Source organism: Callorhinus ursinus, unplaced genomic scaffold (assembly GCF_003265705.2).
Source record: "Callorhinus ursinus isolate GAN/ISIS: 27379988/994484 unplaced genomic scaffold, GSC_fseal_2.0 scaffold1881, whole genome shotgun sequence".
In the NCBI taxonomy this organism is placed as follows: Eukaryota; Metazoa; Chordata; class Mammalia; order Carnivora; family Otariidae; genus Callorhinus; species Callorhinus ursinus.
The window spans coordinates 1-6196 of record NW_027398935.1 but is presented as its reverse complement, the minus strand read 5'-3'; the positions used below and the strand labels follow the sequence as shown (position 1 = coordinate 6196).

At 51.9% G+C, this 6196-nt stretch overlaps 1 long non-coding RNA gene across 1 annotated transcript; it reads left to right on the top strand.

The window, feature by feature from the left end:
- The first annotated feature begins 562 nt into the window (after positions 1-562).
- On the top strand, positions 563-2625 carry LOC141372162 (uncharacterized). The gene is made up of 3 exons (XR_012377470.1): positions 563-659; positions 1456-1657; positions 2435-2625. It is a non-coding gene; the product is annotated as an uncharacterized lncRNA (long non-coding RNA).
- The last annotated feature ends 3571 nt before the right edge of the window (positions 2626-6196 follow it).

Sequence of the window (6196 nt, the reverse complement as noted above, 5' to 3'; positions counted from 1 at the left end):
GGCGGGTGTTCTTCATCCTGGAGCTTCCCTGCAGAACCAAGCATATGTATATATATATTCCAGCATAAATGGGCTCATCCTACAAGGATGCTTTGAAGGTCCAAGAAGCACTATCCACTCCATGGGTGAGACCAGAAAGTGAAGCTCTTCCCACCTAGAGAATTACTTTTTGGGTTTAAAACTGCCTTGGAAATGCGTGAAACCACTGCATTTCCTAAAGCCCAAAGCCTCGGAAGGTCCGAGTGTGGCTGACCTTGCGGGGGGCCAGGAACAGCTGGGCAGGCAGGGTTGGTGCAGGAAGGGAAGGGGCAGGGCTCTGGGGGTGGTCTGAAGCCAGAGGCGTCCGCGGAATTGGCCGGGTGTGTGCATGGGGCGGACCCCGCCCATAACCCCCGCCCATGCCTGCGCCGCCGAGCCAGGTGCTGGCTTGAGGAGGGGCCTCCTGGACCGCCTGCAGTCGCGGGGAGCTCCGGGGTGAGGGCGGGTTGGCCAGTAGAGGCAGGCGCGGCATCTAATGGGCTCGGGGCACCACCCTCCCCGACCATTCACCGCGTGGGGGTGGAGCTACCTCTGCGGGAGGACCCGGAGCTGCCCCGGGATGCAGAGGTCGGGCAGCTCGGCCCGCTCCCAGAGAGTTCACCTGTGGCGTTCCCGGCTGGGTGAGAGCGCGCTGTGGGCTGGGGTGGGGGTCCCGGGGGCAGGGTGCGCCCTGGGTGGGAGTTGGGGGTTCTCGAAGGCTGCGGGGAGTGAGCTAATCCCGCGAACTCAGATGAGTTTTCTTTTTCCCTTGAAAGCCCTTCAACTGGCCATATCCCCCAGCCCCGTGAACTCCAGGGCCCCGCTCACCCGAGTTTTTGTGGGATGGGTTGCAGACATTTCAGGGTTTGCCTCGTTCCCCTGGAAGAGTGCACGTAAGGACCGCACACAGTCCCCAACTTCAGTGGGGTGCCCCCTGTCCCCTGGCACAGTGCAGGTAATGGACCTTGAGCAGCACCCCGAGTTCAGCAGGGTGTCCCCTGTTCCCCCAGGCACAGGTGTGGTGGTAACAAGCCCCAGAGCCGTCCTCCAACTTCAGCATTGTGCCCCATGTCCTCAGGGGGATGGTGGTAATGGTCCCTTATGATCGTCTGGGAGGGCCCTCCGTGTTCCTGCTTTCCCAGGCACAGGTGCGGTGGCAACAAGCCCCAGAGTCATCCCCCAACTTCAGCATTGTGCCCCATGTCCCCTGGGGATGGTGGTAATGGGCTGACTGGGTGGTGCAGGAGGATCCTCCAGGTGGGGGCCTGGAGGCTGGAGTAAACCAGACCCCACTCAAGTTGCATGAGGAACAGATGAGTTGAGGTGTTCATTTGGAAGAGTAATTTCGCTTTTCCAAAAAGGTCAAAGTCATTGGTCTACACTAGAATGAAGATAATGACTACTTAAAAAACAAGCATGTGTTTCCCCTTCTCCCAGAAACCGAAGCAGGTGTGCAGGCAATAGGTCGGAGGTGCCTTCTCATCCCCACCTGACAGCACTTCTCTGCTCTGGCTCCAGGAGACCTGAAGTTCTGAACATCAGCATGTGAGTCAGTGATGCAGCTTGTCACAGGACGTCAGCGTTCAGAGAAAGCAGCAGGTCCATTTGGCACAGTGTCATCATCATGTCAGGACAGGAGGTAAAACCTCTCGTGAACCCCAAACCTCCTGGGCTTTCCTCTTTTCTCTAGTTGAGCCATGAAGTAAAACTTCAGTAGCTGTCAGCATTCTCCATTTGGTGCAGGAGTTAGTTAATTTCCCTGCAGGTAGAAGATTGCAGGTGCAGGGGATCCCATTTTCTCTATTCACTTATTGCTTACAAAATAGATTCTGATTATCTGTTTCCTAGAAGTAACCTTTATTAGAAAGGGAAGGTGAAATTTACTCTTTGTGTGTTTTTAACATATCATTTGTTCCTTCATCTAACAGCGTTTATTCATTTGGGCCTAGGATATGGTTGAGTGGCCAGCATCTAGAGTTAGTTGGCTTTTTGTCGTCAGATACAGACTCGGATGATGTCTTGTCATTTGTCAAAGGTGATGTTTCATAATTGATTAGTCTTTTCATCAGAAGAGTTACTATTAAATGTGGAGGGAAAAATCAAAATTATTCAAAGCAGCCTTTTACTGTTTAAAAGTTGAGCTTGAGGGGCGCCTGGGTGGCTCAGTCATTAAGCGTCTGCCTTCGGCTCAGGTCATGATCCCGGGGTCCTGGGATCGAGCCCCGCATCGGGCTCTCTGCTCCGTGGGGGGCCTGCTTCTCCCTCTCCCACTCTCCCTGCTTGTGTTTCCTCTCTCGCTGTGTCTCTCTCTGTCAAATAAATAAATAAAATCTTTAAAAAATAAAAGTTGAGCTTGACTTTCTAGTTTTTCTAAATGTGTCATCTAGATATTTTGACATTCCGATTTTCTCTGTAGCTTTTTTGGTGGTGGAGTCAGAAGGAGAGTCTTTGAGAATTCTGGATGCTGGTGGCATCAAGGGGCTTGGCGTCAGGAGCACTGGGTTGAGTTCTGGAACTGCTTGCCTGACCCTAGGTGAGTCAGGTTATCCCACAGATCTTCCATTGACTCCTTATGAAATTGCTGGCATCTAATATCTATGGAAAGGCTTTTTCCACAGAAACTGTTCTGCCTAAGGAAGAGCAATTAAAAATGAGGTGATTTGGGCTGTATTATTCTGTGAATAATAGTTTTAAACCCCCCCGTCATAGGATATGGTGTTTTATTGTACAAGGAGTCCTCAGAAGGCTGCAATGAAAGAAGCAGGTCTCAGAGCATGTCCATGTTCCCTTGATACGTTCCTTACAGTTTGCCCAGGTAGGAAGGTAATTGGAGAGAAATACGACAGAAGGGGAAAGTAGTGAACCATTCTTTAGGTAGCCTTCCACCTTTCTCATGAAAGCCTTGGGCCAGTGTCATTTTGGAAGAAGAGGGGGAGTTCTGGAGCTCTGCAGCGGATGGGGGAGTTCCAGGTCTGGGTAAAGCTGACAGGGGTCTCAGAGGAGAGCTGAGTGCATCGAGCAGGAGGGTGTGGGCAGGGCGGGCTCCAGGGGTGGCTGTGGGTCTCCCGTGTGAGAGTGGTGACAGGTGAGGGCCGTGAGGAGGTTCCTGGCCGAGGACAGGTGAGGCCCAGGTGGAGAGCTGGCCGAGCACCTTCTTCTGTGCCACCAGCCTCACCCAACATACACGACGTCATCATCTGTCCCTGTCACTCCAGTTCAGACGTCTCAGAGTTGCCAGGCCAAGACGTTTGTTTGAGCGTCTTTCTTTGTGTGTGTGAAGTTTCAAAACTTTGATTATGGAAATGACGGGTCATTGGAACATCTGTTACTCTTTTATTTCCTGCTCTTCTTTCCATCACCAAAGTGAATCATACCTGCTAGTGGAAGGGGCTATCTGTGTGTTTTTATATCCCGATTTAATTAAACAGTGGGAAAATAATCTTCCGAAATATTATGAGAATGCTTGGTGGGTGTTCATGTTTTCCTCTTCCATGAACCACATTCCGATACTAGAAATCATGTTTTAAAGTAAAACACAGCCTCAGAGCTGTAACAAGGTGCCCTGCCCTTTGTGAGAGGGGCACATGGAGGAGTGTAGGTTCTTTAGGAGCTCGGGGAGTGGTGCATCGTGCTCCCAAAGGACATCGAGCCCCCTGTTAGCCTTCCCTGAGGGGGCTGCTTACCTGGTGGCCCATCCTGGGCTCTGGAAGCTTGACCCGGTGAGTCACTTGTGACTTGAGCTGGGGAATTTATGAAGAAAATGGAAGGAATCCTGGAGGGTGCCTGCATCCTTTGTACTCGGACAACTCCACATAGCAAAGGAACTCATCATACTGTGAGGCATGTCGGGATCCCTGAGGGAAAGGGCTTCGCTTCGTGGGCTGAGGTAGTGTCTTCATCCTTATCTGGACCAAGCTATGTTGTGTGGCTATGGAGATCCAGACCCTTATGTGATCATGTCATTATTATTATTATTATTATTATTATTATTATTTTAAGAAAACAATATAGACATTGATTTTGAGATACAAATATCGTAAGGAAAAACACAAGATCAAATATATATATATAATGATTGAACTCGCGGCCTCTCTCATTAGTATGGGTAATGTAGGGCTGCCCGTATGAGAAAGACCAAGGAATTATATTTCGATTAGAAGTGTGCTGTGCACACATAGTGCTTTATTCTGTCATTTGCCTTATTTTTTCTGGAGGGAAAATGGAGTGGTGACTGGAGCTTGGTTTCTGATTTTAAGGAATGGGAGACAAGTGAATTGCAAGACCAGTGTTGATGCTGACATGGTGCTCAATGCCCAGCAAGCGAAAGTTTGAAGCTCGGACTTGGAAGCCTTGATGTTCAGTGAGGATGTTGTCCGAGTTTCCAGCACATCGAGTCACTTGGCTGGTGGGCCTAATCGGGCTAGTTCCTGCCTTTCTAAGGGCAGTTTGAAAGTGGCTTGAAACCCTAGGGTACTTGTGGAGTGGTCTGGATGGGACACCTGTGTGGGCCAGTGTAGACGCCACCCAGGGAATTCCAGAGCTAATGGGGAGCGCATTTGTGAGGCTGGAGTTTGCTCCTCTGTGAGAAGCATTGAGCTGGAGTGGAAAGAAGTCGCTGGGTCTTATGACTCACTGTGTGAGCAGGTCTGAGCGTGGCAGGGTAGTCGGATCAGATAGCTGGGAGGTTGTGATGCCGTGGTGGTGGACCGTCGCTCATGATGGGCAGACCAGCTTGCTACAGGGACAGGGACTGGGCTGTACTCCCTGGCCAGCCCTCCTGCTGCAGATGTGATGAGAGAGTTGCTTCCTGTTTGGTGCTTGAGCCCTCGGCTCAGCAGGGTGTTTGGTGGGAAGCAGCCCACAGGCAGCATTATCGATTCTTGCCCAGTGTGCCCCCTGCTTCCTCAGAGGAGGCACAGCAGATGTCCTCTGCCTGGTGTGTGTGAATTCAGTCAGCAGAAGCAGTTCTTCCAGAGCCCCACCCCTGAGAAATCCTCTCCACATTCCTGTGCTGTGTGCAAGAGGTCGCTTTTCATCTGGAACTGAAATCTCAGCTCCTGCCATTAGGTTCTGAGGCCACACAGGACACCAGTATCTATGCAGTTCTACTTCTGCATGGGGCCTGATGTGCGAGACTGAGGCCGAGCCCGGTCGGCCTGTTGATGCCGCTGCAGGCTCCTTCCTGGAAAATGTGCAGCACAGCCTGGTTTGTGATGATATCGCTGGAAAGAGGGACAGGTGCACCACTCCGCCTGACCGCAGGAGTATTCCGGACGTCAATCCCAGGTGGTTGGTGCAGGGAGGAGAGATGTCTGTTTCCCAGGACGTTGGCCAGAGGGAGAGTTGGATCCTGGCATGGGTCTCTGTTCAGCTTTCTCAGAAGAGCACCTCAGGCAAGGGAAGGAAGTGTGAGTGCTCACCTGTAATTGGGGAAGGTGTCTGGCTTCAGGTCTCATGGGCAGGTGGATTCCTCGTGTGGCTCATTTTCCTGATAGTGTTCAGGGTGCAGTCGGTGGACCCCTGGTCCTTGGTATCCTGGCTGGGCAAGAGCCCTGGGGCACCTTTTCCCCCGGGGCTTTGGACCAGGAAATCGGAGGGAGTCAGTGGTGAAACCGTCAGTGTAGGCCTTCGTTTCTGCCCTGCCGGGATGGACTGGGGACTGTGATAACTGCTATGGAAATACAGAGCAGGAGACAGGGCTGGGGTGCTGCAGGGGAGGTAAGGGTGGTGCTTGCTATTCACATAGAGCCAGGTGGGACTTCACTAGGAAGGTGATCCTTGAGTCAAGATCTAAAGAAGGTGAGTGATAGCACATCAAGAGCATTCTAAACAGAAGGAAAGCATGTGTATAAGTCCCGGGGCAGGAGCGTACCAGGTATGTCCAGAAGTAGCAAGAAGGCCCTGTGGCCACGGGAGACAGCTTAGGACATGACCTCAGGGAGGTGACAGAGGGAGACAGAAAGCCATTGCAGTGCTGTGACCCCACGGGACCCTGTTTCCTTGGGCCATCCTGGCTACAGTGTTGAGAACAGATTACAGAGTGTTGAGGATGGGCAGGGGAGGTCCATGATGAAGCTTTTCCAGGAACTCAGGCAAGAGATGGCCTCTAGTGTGGACCGGACAGGTGGCCTTGGAAGCAGTGGTCAGTCCTATTCTGGGTACGTTTAAGATGGAGCTC